The 18,052-nt window shown below is 34.4% G+C and overlaps 1 non-coding gene across 1 annotated transcript; it reads right to left on the bottom strand.

Moving 5' to 3' along the window:
• Positions 1-3,548: 3,548 nt before the first annotated feature.
• Positions 3,549-3,628, bottom strand: TRNAL-UAG. Its single transcript has one exon. It is a non-coding gene; the product is annotated as a tRNA-Leu (tRNA).
• Positions 3,629-18,052: the final 14,424 nt, after the last annotated feature.

Below are 18,052 nucleotides of genomic sequence, written 5' to 3'. Positions count from 1 at the left end.
CAACTCCATCATCATTTGTTTTCTAGTTTTCGGATATATATGTTTATTATCATTTCTTATATGTTTTCGATTTATTTACGGATTTTATTTTTATTATGTAAGTCCATGGGGCTGATGAAACGTTTAAACTGAATATTTCCACATAAAAAGATCACATCATGCATATGGTACGACTCTATTTTAGTAAAAAAAAATTAGATGGTTACATTTTCATAGTGGTTAATTATAGTCCTAAGAGTACGAATGTTACAACTCCTCAAATTCCTCATTTTCATAGTGGTTAATTATAGTCCTAAAAGTATGAAATTCCTAGTAGAAGGTTAAGGGTTTGATGTTGAGGCTATATATAGCCACTTATGTTGTCTTGTAGACTTGAAAAAGTAGTAAAAAAATCATTTATGCCTTCTTTAAACTGAGTATTAAGTTTTTTTTGTAATGCTATGTAGTTTAGGTTGTATGTTTAGTATCATTTAAGCTTGACATGATCGATCTTGCCTGCGGAGTGATTCAAATCTCAAACAAGTATTTGTTTCTTTAAGATATTCAATCAACAAAGTAATTCGTTATCATGAAGCATGATTTAACTTCAGTTTGATGATGGAGACGCCTCGTGGAGGGACACTGAAAGAAGGACAATCAAACCAAAAAAGATAGGTGAGTGATGTGTTGACTATGTTATTTCACATGTAGTATGATGATATCAAAGCTAGGTTTCAATCGTGAGACCTGTGAGTTATGGGTCCACCACGATTCTACTGATATTAATTATTTTGATCTCTAGCTTTCATCATAGATTTTTAGTTCACTTATGGCGAACTTTGAGATAGTATGTAAAAAGGTATTAACGACTCTTCAACCCTTATATCTTCTCCATGACTTGAGACATTCTAACTTTACTTTTGATATTTGTACTACTTTTTTTTTTCTAGTAGTATGATTGGGTGTCCTTTGCTTTTCTTTGTCGAGAGATATGCATCTCCCACTCGTCTTTGAATACTCCTGTGAAACCAAAAGTTATAATTTGAGCAATAGCATGATCAAATTTACCTCGGAGCCTATAGTAATATTTGAGGCTTTCATGCTAGTAATATTTGTAATAGTTTTTCACTCTATGGTGCGGATTTTTCTAAATTTTTTCTTTAATCTTCATAACTTGTCATGCAATGGTTGAGAGACTGTTGTTTGAGAAGTTATTTTAATGTTGGATATTTTAGATATCCTTTAAGGATGGAAAGCTTTTGTCACCCCTTGAGCACTTCTGAACGGAGAGGCTTTGACATTTTCTCCGTATTGACTATCAAACTCACATTCCTCAAGAGGAGGATGAGTAGAGTGGATGATTCTTCAAAGGGAAGTTTTCATCTTTATTGAGTTATCATATGGGCGCACGATTCCATCCATATGACTTCTTATCTCATTTCTTTCTTCTTTAAAAAATTCTTCAAAGAATGCATTCCTCTCTAGAGTATTCTTTTTTAATGCGAAATCCCTTTGCAGGAATTCTTTATCAGCAAAAATTTCATTTGTGATAACATTGATCTGGTTGAAGATAGATGTATCCTCTTCAGTTTGAGTTTGAGATTTAGGACTGTCTTCATAATGGACTAAAACTACTTTTTTGTTGTAATCAAGAGACTCTACTTGCATAGATCTTGTCATGTTGATGATTTATGGAGGTATTAGAGATTCATGAGGTATTGGATCTCGAGCTTAAGAATTCCTTTACCTTTGGAAAGGAAATTTGACTCTCATTCAATATTACTTCTGGGCTTTCCGTTATGATGTTCGATGATTTGAGCAGACTGTGAGTCTTTCCTGATTCGGGGGCTCTCATCTTCAATGAGATGCAACGTGTTGTGTCGCACATGATTGAACATGCACGCATAGGCGGCATGTGTGGTCAAACAAGTTTGAATTCCACATAAGTGATGTTTGAATGTCGAACGAAAATCCTGCCTAAGGTCCAACAAAGCCACAAAGCCGGGTGAAAAATATGAATGGGGATTGAGTACTCCTTAAGGTTTTTCGTGAGTGTGTCAAGATTAGACTCCCCATGGTAGATGGTTAACAATACATAAAATGTCAAAACAGACAATATGTGCTAGTAGCGAACTTGAGGTTTTAAAAAAGATGTTGTGGGATTAGAAACCAATCCCTTTTAAACCAAAGCCTAAATCTAACACCTTGGACCACTAAGTCAAACTATCCCAACAATTGTGTTTGGACTAACTAAGATCGTCGAGCTATCTCTAAACATGAGATTGCATCACGATGCATGGGTCGTGTTGTTAGGAACCGAGATGACCATGAGATGCAACGTTGTTGTGTCGCAAATGATTGAACATGCACGCATAGGCGGTGTGTGCGGTCAAACAAGTTGTAATTCTACATTATTCATGTTTGAAACCCGTAGGCAAACCCTGCCTAAGGTCCAACAAAGCCACAAAGCCAGATGAAAAATATGAAAGGGAATTAAGTACTCCTTAAGGTTTGTAATGATCGTGTCAATATCACGAAGCCGCACATTTGAAAAAGTATGACTTTAACACGATGCACTGGTCGGAGTTAGGCTAGACTCTCTCCATAGTAGACGCGTTTTAAAAACCATGATGTTAACAACGATAAATAAAAAGTCAAAACAAACAATATGTGTTAGCAGCGGCATGAGGCTTTACAAAATATGAAAATAAATGACAACTGTGGAATTTGAATCCATGCCCTTTTTTACCAGACTCGAAATCTAGCACCTTTGACAACTCGGCCAAATTGTCCTGACAAATGTGTTTGGACAAATCAAGATGATCGAGCTATCTTGAGACATGAGATTGCAATACCATGCATGGGTTGTGCTGGTGGGAACCGACATGACGATGAGATGCAACAATGTTGACATGATTGAACATGCACGCATAGAAAGCGTGTGTGGTCAAACAAGTTATAATTCCACATTATGGATGTTTGAATGCTGAAGAAAAACTCTGCCTAAGGTATAACAAAGCCATAAAGTCGAGTGAAAAATGTGAATGGAGATTGAGTACTCCTTTAGATTTGTCGTGAGCGTGACAAGATCACGAGACACTGGTCAGAGTTGGGTTAGAATCTCTTCATAATAGACGAGTTTTAAAACCACGAGGTTAATAGTGATACATAAAAAGTCAAAACAAGTAGGGCTTGAGGCTTTACAAAAAATGAAAATAAATGATAGCTATGGGATTTAAACTCATGCCCTTTAAAACTAGAGCCCAAATCTGGCATCTTAAACCACTCGACTAAGACAAATGTGCCTTTACAAACCAAGATAGTCAAGCTATCTCTAGACATGAGATTGCAATACAATGCATGGGTCGGAGGACGATGAGATGCAATGATGGTGTGTGGTCAAACAATTTTTAGTTCAACATTATTTATTTTTCAAACCCGAAGGCAAACCCTACCTAAGGTACACAACAAAGCGGTGAAAAATGTGAATGGGGATTAAGTACTCCTCCTTTAGGTTTATCATGAGCATGTCAAGATCACGAGGTCGCACATTTGAAAAATTATGATCATGACATCTGTGGGATTTGAACCCACACCCTTTTGGACAAGAGCCTAAATCTAGCACCTTAAACCACTCGGCCAAACTGTCTCAACAAACGTGTCCAGAAAAACCAAGATGATCGAGTATCTCAAGACATGAGATTGCATCACGATACATGGATCGTGTTGTTGGGAACCGAGATAACGATGAGATGCAACATTGTTGTGTCTCACATGATAGAATATGCACGCATAGGCGACATGTGTGGTCAAACAAGTTTTGATTCCACATAAGTGATGTTTGAATGCTGAAGGTAAACCTTGCCTATGGTATAACAAAGCCACAAAGCCGAGGTGAAAAATGTGAATGGAGATTGTGTACCCCATACGGTTTTTGGCGAGCGTGTCAAGATCACGAAGCTGCACATTTGAAGAAGTATGACCGTTACACGATGCACTGGTCAGAGTAGGGCTAGACTCTCTCTATAGTAGACGCGTTTTAAATCATGAGGTTTTTAGAATATGTGCTAGCAGCGGGCTTGAAGGTTTACAAAAAATGAAAATAAATGACAGTTGTGGGACCACACCCCTTCAAACCAAAGCCTAAATTTTGCACCTTAAACCACTTAGCCAAACTGTCTCGAGGGATGTGTCTGCACAACCAAGATGGTCAAGCTATCTCGAGAAGCTATCTTATTGAGATATAATATCTAGAGTATATATTATTTATAGAATATATCTTAGATATTATATCTTAATATTCTGTATTTATGATTTGATTTACCGTATATTTTATTTTATTCTCAGTATTTAATTATTTTATATTTTCCTCATTTGTACTCGTTGTATCCTATTTAAAGGATATCAATATCAATGATAATACATACCTTCCCAGTTATATTTTCTATCTCATTCTTAACATGGTATCAGAGCACCGATCTTGGTATTCTTAAATATCAAAATTTTCTCTATGGCGGAATCAGCTAGATCCAGCTTCAAAAATTTGGATGTTGATTCAACACATCCTTATTATATTCACCACTCTGATCAGCCAGGATATTCACTTGTTCCAATCAAATTAAATGGAACAAATTATCAATCCTGGAGTAAATCAGTTATGCATGCTCTCATTGCCAAAAAACAATTGGTTTCATTGATGGCACAATTGAAGAACCGTCTCAAGATGCAAATTCAATCGAATTTGAACTATGAAATCAGTGCAACAGTATGATAATATCTTGGTTAACTCATTCAGTTGAAGTAGATATCGCTGAGAGTATTATTCACGCCAAGACAGCTCATCAAGTGTGGGTTGATCTTCACGATCAATTCTCACAAAAGAATGGTCCAACAATTTTTCAGATACAAAGGTCTATAGGAATGATGTCACAGGGAACCATGACATTGTCAATATATTTCACCAAGCTCAAAGCACTCTGGGATGAATTGGAAGCATACCGCACACGATTTACCTATATTCAACATCAAATACATATTGATCAACGCGAAGAAGACAAGTTGATGCAACTACTTATGGGACTCAATGAATCTTATAAAACGGTGAGATCTAACATATTGATGATGACTCCATTACCTAATGTGAGGCAAGCCTATTCATTACTTGTACAAGAAGAGATGCAGCGTCAGGTAACTTCTGAACCTACTGAGAATTTCTCGATTGCATCAGCAGTGCAGAAGAAAACAACATATTCAAAACTCGCGAAGGATAAATCATGTGAACACTGCAATAAAAGTGGTCATACAATTGATGAGTGTCGATTCCTTAAGTTTCACTGTAAATTTTGTGATAGAAAGGGACATACAAAATATCGATGTCAACAGAAAAATAATTCTAGAAGGGCAGTACAAATCAATCAACACAACAATCGAGGATATCGATCATCTACAAATATGGCCGATGTTTCTCAGTTGAATATAGAAGAACAGTCACCTAATTCCATCCCAAATTTTTCTTTTGGGCAATTACAACAGATTGTACAAGCCTTATTTGCACTCAATCGTCGTCCTTTTGGTAATTCTGATAATAAAATCAATGTTGCAGGTTTGTTTCCAGTATCTGCATTATCTATTAACTCTACGAGTTATAATCCATGGATTCTCGATAGTGGAGCTACAGATCATATAGTATCCAAAGCTTCTGTTATGACTGAACCAAAGGCTACCACCATATCTACAATAAATTTGCCTAATGGAGAGACAACACACGTGTCACATACCGGCAATGTTTCTTTTAATCCTAACCTTAAATTAAACAATGTTTTATGTGTGCCTTCATTCAACTTAAACCTAATGTCCATCAGCAAACTTACCAATGACTTGAAATGTTATGTGACCTTTTATCCTGATTTTTATGTTATGCAGGACTTGGCTACGGGGAAGATGATTGGCTCGGGTAAACAATTCGGAGGTCTCTATCATATTTCTTCATCTCCAATCAAGTCTTCAGCAAATCAAGTATCTCAGTCATCTGATTTGTGGCATTTACGCCTAGGTCATCCTTCTCCTCCTCGTTTTAAATTTCTAGCTGATCAATTGCATCTTAATAATGTTACTCTTTCTCATAATTGTAGTATTTTCCCATTAGCAAAATAAACTAGGTTGTCTTTCCCAAAAAGTTCAATAACAACCTTTAATTTGATACATTATGATGTTTGGGGACCACATAAAATTCCAACCCATTCTGGTTTGCGTTTTTTCTCACTGTTGTTGATAATTTTACTCGATGTACTTGGATTTTTCTTATGCAACACAAATCAGAAGTACACCATTTGTTAGTAAACTTTGTTAAATTCGTTCAAACTCAATTTCATACTACTATCAAGATAGTTAGATCAGACAATGGGACTGAGTTCCTATCTTCCCATTTTTTACTTCTTGTGGCATTAAATTTCAGCGCACTTATGTCTATACTCCACAACAAAATGGAGTCGTAGAACGTAAGCATCGTCATATCCTAAATGTAGCTAGGTCTCTTCTTTTTCAGTCATAAGTTCCACTTAATTTTTGGGGAGAATGCATTTTAACGGCTGTTTATCTTATAAATAGAACACCATCACCATTGTTATCTAACAAGACACCCTTTGAAGCACTCTACAAACGACCACCTACATTTCACCATCTTAAAGTTTTTGGTGGTAAGTGTTATGCAACTGTAGTACATCCTAAGCAAAAATTTGAACCTCGAGCAATTCCTTGTGTTTTCATAGGATATCCTTGTGGTCACAAAGGTTACAAGTTGTATGACATGCAATCTAAAAAATTCTTTATTAGTCGTGACGTTAAATTTTGTGAAGATGATTTTTCTTTTTCATCAGCTTCAGAAACTTTGACATTAGCTCCTTCAACTCCCATTTTACCATTTCATGATCACCCTACTCAAACATCCATTCTGATCCTTCTATCCCTTCGTCATCTCCTCCGCCTACTATTCCTTCTCCAAATTCATCAGTTCCAGATTCACCAGATTCACCCACTAAATCTAATCTTATCCCACCTGATACATCAGTTCCACTCCGACGTTCTACTCGTACCAAACAACCTCCAGCTTATTATAATGATTATGAGATGTCTTTTGGAGCCAATCATTTAACCTCTAGCTCAAGTCCCAACACTGGCACCAGGTATCCCCTTCATCATTACCTTTCATTCTCTCATTTTTCTTGTACTCAACGTGCTTTTCTAGCTCTTATTATAGCCCAGACAGAACCTAAAACATATGATGAGGCAGTTGGCAATCCATTATGGCAGCAGGCTATGAATGATGAAATTGCAGCTTTGGAACGTAATCATACTTGGTCTCTCATTCCTCTACCACCTGGCCATAAACCTATTGGCTGTCGTTGGGTGTACAAGATTAAACACAACTCTGATGGTTCTGTTGAACGTTATGAAGCTTGACTGGTAGCAAAGGGATACACTCAGGTTGAAGGTGTTGATTACAAAGAGACATTTTCTCCTACAGCGAAACTTACTACACTTCGTTGCTTACTCACTATTGCCGCTGCTTGAAAATGGTTCACTCATCAGTTGGATGTTCAAAATGCATTTCTCCATGGTAATCTAGATTAGGAAGTCTATATGTCTTTACCACCAAGTATTCGTTGACAGGGGGAGAATACAATACGTCGGCTCCATAAATCTCTTTATGGTTTAAAACAGGCTTCGCACAATTGGTTCTCCATATTCTCTACCACTATACAAAATGCGGGCTACACTCAGTCCAAAGCAGATTACTCTTTATTTACTAAGAGTAAAGGTACTTCTTTCACTGCAACTCTTATCTATGTTGATGATATTCTGTTGACAGGCAATGATCTCAAAGAAATTCAACATCTCAAGACTAGTTTACTCGAGAAATTTCTTATCAAAGATTTAGGAAATTTGAAATATTTCCTAGTTATTGAATTTTCTAGGTCTGAAAAAGGAATCTTTATGTCTCAAAGGAAGTATGCTCTAGACATTCTTCAAGACACAGGTCTTATAGGAGCACGTCCAGAAAAATTTCCTATGGAGCAAAATCTGAAACTTTCTTCACCACAAGGAGAAAAGTTGAATGATCCAAGTAAATACAGACGGTTGGTTGGCAGATTAATATATTTAACCACAAGGAGAAAAGTTGAATGATCCAAGTAAATACAGACGGTTGGTTGGCAGATTAATATATTTAACCGTTACTAGGCCTGACATAGTGTATTCAGTTCGTATGACGGTTGGTTGGCAGATTAATATATTTAACCGTTACTAGGCCTGACATAGTGTATTCAGTTCGTATGCTTAGTCAATTTATGCATGAACCAAAAAAACCACATTGGGAGGCAGCTCTTCGAGTTCTAAGATACATCAAAGGTACTCCTGGTCAAGGACTTCTACTACCATCTGAAAATAACTTGAGATTACAAGCATATTGCAATTCAGACTGGGGTGGTTGTCGAACTTCCAAACGGTCTATTTCTGGGTTCTGCATTTTCCTTGGAAATTCAATTATTTCTTGGAAGTCAAAAAAACAAACCAATGTGTCCAGATCATCAGCAGAAGCCGAGTATCGAGCTATGGCAAATACTTGTTTAGAGTTAACTTGGTTAAGATACATTCTCCAAGACTTGAAAGTTTCACTATCCGAACCAACATTATTGTACTGTGATAATCAAGCAGCATTACACATAGCAGCCAATCCAGTTTTTCACGAACGTACGAAACATATTGAAATAGATTGTCATATAGTTCGAGCAGCCAATCCAGTTTTTCACGAACGTACGAAACATATTGAAATAGATTGTCATATAGTTCGAGAAAAATTACAACCTAGAATCATCAAACCGTGTTATGTTTTGAATAAAATGCAATTGACAGATATTTTATCTAAAGCTTTGGGAAGACATCAATTTGATTTTTTGAAAGACAAGTTGGGTGTGATTGACATACACTCTCCAACTTGAAGGGGAGTATTGAGATATAATATCTAGAGTATATATTATTTATAGAATATATCTTAAATATTATATCTTAAGATTCTTTATTTATGATTTAATTTACCGTATATTTTATTTTATTCTCAGTATTTAATATCTAGAGTATATATTATTTATAGAATATATCTTAAATATTCTTTATTTATGATTTGATTTACCGTATATTTTATTTTATTCTCAGTATTTAATTATTTTATATTTTCTTCATTTATACTCGTTGTATCCTATTTAAAGGATATAAATATCAATGATAATACATACCTTCCCAATTCTATTTTCTATCTCATTCTTAACATATCTCAAGACTTGAGATTGCATCACGATGCATGGGACGTGTTGTGAGGAACCGAGATGACGATGAGATGCAACGTTGTTATGTCGCACACAATTGAACATGCATGCATAGACAGCGTGTATGGTGAAACAAGTTTTGATTCCACATAAGTGATGTTTAAATGTCGAAGGTAAACCTTGCCTACTTGAGATTGCATCACGATGCATGGGACGTGTTGTGAGGAACCGAGATGACGATGAGATGCAACGTTGTTGTGTCGCACACAATTGAACATGCATGCATAGACAGCGTGTATGGTGAAACAAGTTTTGATTCCACATAAGTGATGTTTGAATGTCGAAGGTAAACCTTGCCTATGAACGGTGTGAAACAAGTTACATATCTCGAGACTTGAGATTGCATCACGATGCATGGGACGTGTTGTGAGGAACCGAGATAACGATGAGATGCAACGTTGTTGTGTCGCACACAATTGAACATGCATGCATAGGCAGCAGCGTGTATGGTGAAATAAGTTTTGATTCCACGCTGAAGAACGGTGCTCTCAACATAGTAGACAACCAAAAGTTAAACTTTGAGCAGTAATCGAACCTTATCCGTTTATTGTTGGTATCAGAGCCAGGTTTTGATCCTGGGACCTATGAGTTATGGGCCCACCATGCTTCCACTGCGCCACTCTGTTTAGTTAATTAATATCATTTTGATCCCTAACAGATTCTTTTAAAACTGTGAGACTGACGACGATACGTAACGAGCCAAAGTAGACAATATTTGCTGGTAGTTGACTTGGCTATTACAGAACCTAAATCACCATAAGTGAATTCATTCCAAGGAATCTTATGCTTACACTCTTCATTGAGAGCGGTAGTTATCCTTTGAGAAAAATACTTTGGATGTCCTTCAATGAAGCGCATTATCTATAATTAAAGGGTACTATCATATCTTGTCATAACCTTAGTTACAATTATATCTTTGTACCATCAGAAGCAGCTAACTTTTTGCATCTTATAATCATAAGAATTTTCTCAAACATTCCGTATGGATTTCTAGTTCACCTACAAGAAACTTTAAGACAATATATAAAAGGGTATTAACGGCTATTCAACACTTATATCATTCTCCATAACTTGAGATATTCCAATTTCACTTTCTATATTTGTACTTCTTTTCTATAGTAGTATGGTTGAGTATCCTTTGCTTTTCTTCTTCGGAGATATGCTTCTCCAACCCATTCTTGAGTACTTTTGTGAAACCAAAAGTTACAATTTGAGCAATAGCGTGGTCAAACTTACCTCAACATTTTGTTGATTACATTTATGACTAGATGATCGGATAGACCATCTATATTCCACTTATGTATGCATGTTCCTTCATAGGTGTTTTGTGTCATTTGAGTTTTTTCTTCGAACGGAACATCGACGAAAGAGGGCTTAGGATACCAATTTTTCTTCATCTAGTTTTTTGGATTTTGTCCTCTAGTTTAACAATTTTGTTGATGAGGTCTAGTTTTTTGGGCATCTTATCTTCTTGGGAGAAATCATTTTTAAAATTTCTGAGGTCATTCTCATATGGTTCATTATGACACTCAAAGTTTATTTACTTACGGTTCTATTGAAATTGAAAGATTGTTTAGCTTTTCTTCAATCAGAGCAAGTTTGAGCCGAGACTGATTACTTTGTCTAAAATAGCTGGTATGAACAAAAGAACTTTCATCAACTTTTGGGAATCTCATGCTAGTAATATTTGCAATAGTTTTTTTTATTTTATTTCTTTTGTTGTCGTTTTTCCTTAATTTTTTCTTCAATCTTCTTAACTTGTCTTGCAATGGTTGAGATTGTTTGAGAAGTTATTTTGATGTTGGATATTTAGGATATCCTTCGAGGTTGTAATGCCTTTTTCAGGAATTCTTTATCAGTGGACAATTCATTTGTGATAATATCAATCTTGTTGAAGATAGAAGTAGTATCCAATTCGGTTTGAGTTGGAGATCTGGGATTTCCCTCATAATTAAACTACTTCTTTATTGTAATCAACCGGCTCTATTTGCATAGACTTTGACATGTTGATTTTTTATGGAGATCTCGAGATTCCTGAGGTACTAGATCTTGAGCTTAAGAATCTTTACCTTTGGAAAGAAAATTTAATTTTCATTGAATTTTTCTTTTATGCTTTCCATCATCATGTTCGATGATTTGAGCAAACTGTGGATCTTTCCTGATTGGAAGGCTACCATATTTAATGATCCAGGTAGAATTCTTATTAATCTGATCCCATGAAAGAATTTTGGAAACAGGTTGACGATTTCTCCCGATTTACCTCTATATGCATAGTAAATCCTTTTGGAGAAGATCTAAGAGTTGTGGGGGAGACATTTGAATGGTTAACTTGTAAAATATACTGAAAATGACAACTATGAAGTGAGTATCTGATGAGATGTTAAGGTTCTCTGTGTGAACATCAAACATGAAGGCAGGAAGGATATGGCGATCCTTTAACGAGAAGTAAATAGTTTTGATATGTCTTTCGAAAAATGGTCATTTACCAGGTCTGCCACAAAGGAAAAACACTTAATTTCTCAACTCAATGTCTAGGCTACTAGCAGTTTTAGACCAGACATCTTCGGTAGGTGATTTTTAAAAGATTCTTCAAGAGGCTGCTTCAATCGGTTTAGCGTCTTCTCCTTCCATCATTGAAGAAGAAGACACAATATATGACCTTAATGATCATTCTTAGATTCACATCCTCAAGGTTTGTAACAACAAACGCCACCGACCACAATAGTCATTGAATGATGATTCCTTCTACACTATGAGTCATTAGAAAATTTTATATTCCATCATCAAGTTTTTGGCATGATTATTAGAGAATGACATGTTTAACAAAATTTGAGTGAGGATTGTGATATAGTTTCAATGGCACATTACCCTTGTCCCATAAAATGTGACCTTTATTTGCATATTTTTCCAAGTTAGAATTTATGCGTGAGCTGATGATTGATCTTAATCTTAAAATAGATAACATTTTTTATGGTTGATGAAAGAAACAAGAAAGTAAGAGATGGCATAGGTGTGCCAATATTGCTCCCCAACCCATGTGTCGAAGGTTGGATCATGCACCCACTATCAAGAAAGTATGTTGTAAATGGTTTAGCATGTACACGGGAGAGTCTGATGCTAAAGAGAATCCAGATGGATGAATGTTTGAAATGTCCTAATGAGAAGATAGACACATGGGTCAGTTCCCAACGGATGTGTTTGAGCAAATTAAGATGGTCATGCATCATATCATGATGCATGGATCGTGTTGTTGGGAACTGATATGACAATGAGAAGCAACGTTTTTTGGGTTTTATGTCCTAAAAATCATAGTTTGTAAACAAAAAAAACATATTCTATTTTCAATTAAGTTATTATTGTTGTTTATTCAGTAAAGATTGTTATTGAATAAAGTGAACTTTACAATTATTAATCTAAATCCAATAAACTAAGAACACTCTGACTATAGTATGATTACTTGAACTATATGTAGAGACATAAGAGTGGATCAAGTTCAAGTATATAGTCAAAATGATCTATAGTATGGGGATAAGGTTGAGTACATTATCCTAGGGACACTATGGATGCGGCCCACTTTTGTATATGACATAAACAATGTGATCACTAAATGTTACATGTGGAGACATGTGAGTGGGGGTGTCCTATGCAATGAGTATTGCATAAGATCGGACCATGAAGAAAATTACTCTCACTTTATAATGTTGTTTACTGTTGAGACTGATTTTCTTTTCATTCAATAACCTAGGTAACTCGATTTTAATCCTGAGCTAACCATGAACTCCTATTTATTCGGAATTATGCTTAGATTTGCATGGGTGAGAGTGGCTCGAGTTCGCCGACTTAATAAGCCTCCCATTCCAGGGGTAAGACTAAGTGAATGGCTGGCGACGTGGGGAGCAAGATGGAATTCACTCCTACCCACTTTTAAGGATAGAAGAGAGGTAGTTCCCTTAAGCACTGACTACAGGTCTTGAACAAGGGGCCCCACCCTCTCAATTGCCTGAGAGTGTCAAAATTTTGTGAACTCAAACTTGCATGCTTGCCACATAATCCCAAACATTTGAGTGAAATTTTGAGTGTCAAAATTTGGTGATCTCAAATTTGCATGAACATGCAAACATGACTCTATAAATAGAGTGATCATGGTACATGGAAGGTCTTCATTTTTTGGAAAAAACCTAGAGAAAAACCTCTCACAAACTCTCTCTTCATATATACTAAATCCCTCCCAAGTTTAGTCATTCACCAGATTCCACAATCCCGTTCTAAGGCCGGAGAATAGTGGAAAAGACACTAGTGGTGGTTCGAAACCAGTTTGTGAGGAAAAAGAAACCGGAGCGACAAAAGGTTAGTATTGAAACTCATTGAGTTTTAATACTTTTGAACATGTTAGCTAATTTACTATAATTGATGTACTAGAGTGCCTAAGATCCAAATTGCTTCCGCATGTGTTATATTAACACCATCAACGTTGTTGTGTTGCGCACGATTGAACATGCATGCATAGGCGACGTGTGTGGTCAAACAAAATTGAATTCCACAAAAGTGATGTTTGGTTGCCGAAGGAAAGCAATGCCTAAAGCTAGAATTGTAGCTCAAGGTTATTGTCAGGAGGAAGGTATAGACTATGAAGAAACTTTTGCACCCTCTTCTAGATTAGAAGCTATTAGAATGTTACTTGCATTTGCTTCTTACAAAAATTTTATATTATATCAAATGAATGTGGAAAGTGCATTCTTAAATGGTTATATTATGGAGGAAGTTTAGGTAAAACAACCTCCTGGATTTGAAAATTGACTTTTCACATCATATTATAAGTTGAAAAAGGCTCTTTAGGGCTTAAAACAAGCTTCAAGAGCTTGGTATGATAGATTTAGTAATTTTCTTATTGAGAATAATTTCAAAATTGGTAAGCTCGACACTACTCTCTTTCTTAAAATTAAAGAAAAATATATGCTATTAGTGCAAATATATGTGGGTGATATTATATTTGGTTCTACTCATCCTTCTTTATGTGAAGAATTTTCTAAATGTATGCCTAATGAGTTAGAGATGAGTATGATGGGAGAGCTCAGTTTCTTTCTTGGACTTCAAATCAAACAATTGAAAGATGGTATCTTCCTAAATAAAGAGAAGTAAATCAAGGATTTACTCAAAAGATTCAAGTTCAATGAAGGTAAGATTACAAAAACTCCAATGAACACATCTACCAAGCTTGATAAGGATAAAAAAGGTAAATGTGTAGATATAAAATTTTATCGAGGTATGATTGGATCTTTACTTTACTTGACTGCCAGTAGACCTGATATTATGTTTAGTGTATGTCTTTGTGCTAGGTTTCAATCATGTCCTAAGAATCTCATTTATATGCTGTTAAAAGAATATTTAAATATTTACTTCAGACTATTAATTTAGGATTGTAGTATCCTATAAATGTTGAGTTTAAATTGGTAGGATATTCTAATGCGGATTTTGCTGTAAGTTTACTTGATCGTAAAAGTACTAGTGGAACTTGTCAATTTCTTGGTAGTTCATTAGTTTCTTGGTTTAGTAAAAAGCAAAATTCGGTTGCCTTATCTACTACGGAAGCGGAATATATTGCGGTTGCTAGTTGTTATGCTCAAATTCTTTGGATGAAACAAACTCTTTGTGATTTTGGATTAAAATTTGATAGTGTGCCTATATTTTGTGATAACACCAGTGCTATTAATTTAACCAAAAATCCTGTTCATCATTCTAGAACTAAACATATTGACATTAGACATCATTTTATTAGAGAGCAGGGGCAAAATGGACATATTATTCTTGATTTTGTAAACTCAATAATCAATTAGCAGATATTTTTACCAAGCCGTTAAATGAAGAAATTTTTTGCAAAAATAGGCTTGAACTTGATATTATTCGGTGTGATATACCTTGAATTTGAGTTTGGTATTACTCGGTGTGATATATCGTGAATTTTATAATCTTATTTAAAGGCATGTTCTTAGGGGGAGCATGTCATTCTTTCATTGTTTTTTATTGTTCTTTTTTATGATTACAAAGGTGAGAAAATTAGGAAAAATATGCTCTAAATTTGTTATTTTATAATTATTGAATCACTTCGTTGTTGTGATGTTTCATAATTCATTGAAGCATTAATATAGGGAGAGAATATGGATGTGAGTGAATTTCAAATTTCTGATGATATATTAGAATGCCTATGATATCACAATATTATTATTTGGACATGTTCATTATTTTAAGTTTTATGGTTTTATGGATTTCATACTATTTTTTTTAAATGATTTGTCATCATAAAAAAGGGGGAGATTGTTGGCTTTTTGGCCTTTAATCTCAAATTAATTAATTTTAATTAATTAATTAATGTTTTGATGATAACAAACCTACCTTCAATAATTAACAATTCTCAGTATTTTGTCCATACTGTAAGGTTGGGAATAACGATTTCAACGTCTTTTTTTGGTTCACTCAAGTTAGAGATAAAACGGAGAAGTTTCAGTCAAAACAAGATACCCGACGTGATGATGTGGCGGCAAAATTGACATCATGGACCAATCAAATTCAAAACAAGATACCTGACGTGATGACGTGGTGACAAAATTGATGATGTGGTGATAAAATTGAAATCATAGACCGAACAAAATTGATATCATGGACCAATCGAAGTATGACATTTATAACTTTAGTAGAGTTAACAAATGGTGGAATTTTCAATTGCTTTAAACTAAAATAAAAATTTTACAAACTAGTTTCTTGAATTATAAAATTATTTCAATTACATTTATAATATTTCAATTAGATTTATAAAAGTTTAAAATTTTACAAACTAGTTTCTTGAATTATAAAATTATTTCAATTACATTTATAATATTTCAATTAGATTTATAAAAGTTTAAAATTTTACAAACTAGTTTCTTGAATTATAAAATTATTTCAATTACATTTATAATATTTCAATTAGATTTATAAAAGTTTAAAATTTTACAAACTAGTTTCTTGAATTATAAAATTATTTCAATTACATTTATAATATTTCAATTAGATTTATAAAACTTTCCAATTACTCTTAAATGTTACTTTAAAGAATTAGAAGGCTTAGTATATTGCGATGTGTGATTTGATCAAAATTTTGATTTTACAGATTCAGAATGAGAAACTGTCATCCCATTCAATCGAATTGGGATGCCCCGGATCTGACAAAACAAAAGATCTTCTTTCTAAAGAGATTCGATTCGGAACTATGAAACTAAAAAAATATATGGAAACAAATTGCGTCCAATAGGATTTGGCATGCTCTTTATTAACATTTTTTTTTATTATATTATTATTATATATATGTATATATATATATATACTTATATATATTTATATATAATATATATAAAATAAAAATGGATTTAAAATGTTTTTAATATTTATTTAAAATAATATATATATATATATATATATATATATATATATATATATATATATATATATATAATGAAACATGTGGTCTATAATTTTTTACGATAAATTTAAAAATAAATAAATATTATTGTTAGTGATTTTTTCTTGTTTATAGCTCCCAATTCTATTTATTGTTTATCTTATTCTTGAGATATTGTATTGTGAGAAAATTGTAAATTTATTACTTCAGCGAGTTGTGTGTGTTTCTATAAGATTTCAGACAATTGTACCGGTTTGATCCTGAGTCGTGGCAAAGGATTGAGTTTGCTCTTGAACTCGTAAAAAGAGCAGTGTACTGGTTTGATCCTGAGCCGTAGAAAGGATTGAGTTTGTTCTTGCACTCGTAAAAGAAGGGTGTAGCAGTTGAAAGCCTCCATTGTTGCTCTCTCCAAAGCTTCCAATTCTATTTCTTGTTTATAGCTTCCAATTCTATTTATTGTTTATCTTATTCTTGAGAGAGATGTCTATTGTATTGTGAGAAAATTGTAAATTTATTAATCCAGAGAGTTGTGTGTGTTTCTATAAGATTGCAGACAATTGTACCGGTTTGATCCTGAGTCGTGGCAAAGGATTGAGTTTGCTCTTGAACTCGTTTGATCTTGCACTCGTAAAAGAAATGGTGTAGTGGTTGGGCTCGGGCTCGGATCAAGAGGCACTTGGGGAGTGGAGTAGGTCGAGTTTGACCGAACCACTATAAAACTAGTGTGTTATTTTTTCTAACCCTTTTCCTATTATTGATATATTTTCCAACCCTTAGGCCTAGGTATTAAGGTCGTACGGTGTTATATTTTCTAACCCTTTTCGTATTATTGATATATTTTCACCCTTAGACCTAGGTGTTATATTTTCTAACCCTTTTCCTATTATTGATATATTTTCACCCTTAGGCATGGGTGTTATATTTTCTAACCCTTTTCCTATTATTGATATATTTTCACCCTTAGGCCGGTAGAATTTAAAACCCTTTTTCCTATTATTGATATATTTTCACCCTTAGGCCTGTAGAATTTGTCTTGGAGAATAAAGCCTTGGGATGGGATGTTAAGAAAGACTATGAGTATGAATAAAGCCTTGGGATGGGATGTTAAGAAAAACTATGAGTATTAATAAAGCCTTGGGATGGGATGTTAAGAAAGACTATGAGTATTAATAAAGCCTTAGGATGGGATGTTAAGAAAGACTATGAGTATTAATAAAGCCTTGGGATGGGATGTTAAGAAAGACTATGAGTATTAATAAAG

This window comes from Cucurbita moschata, unplaced genomic scaffold (assembly GCF_002738365.1).
Source record: "Cucurbita moschata cultivar Rifu unplaced genomic scaffold, Cmos_1.0 Cmo_Scf00065, whole genome shotgun sequence".
Classification (NCBI taxonomy): Eukaryota; Viridiplantae; Streptophyta; class Magnoliopsida; order Cucurbitales; family Cucurbitaceae; genus Cucurbita; species Cucurbita moschata.
The sequence above is the reverse complement of the archived record's forward strand: the minus strand, read 5'-3'. Positions and strand labels throughout refer to the sequence as shown.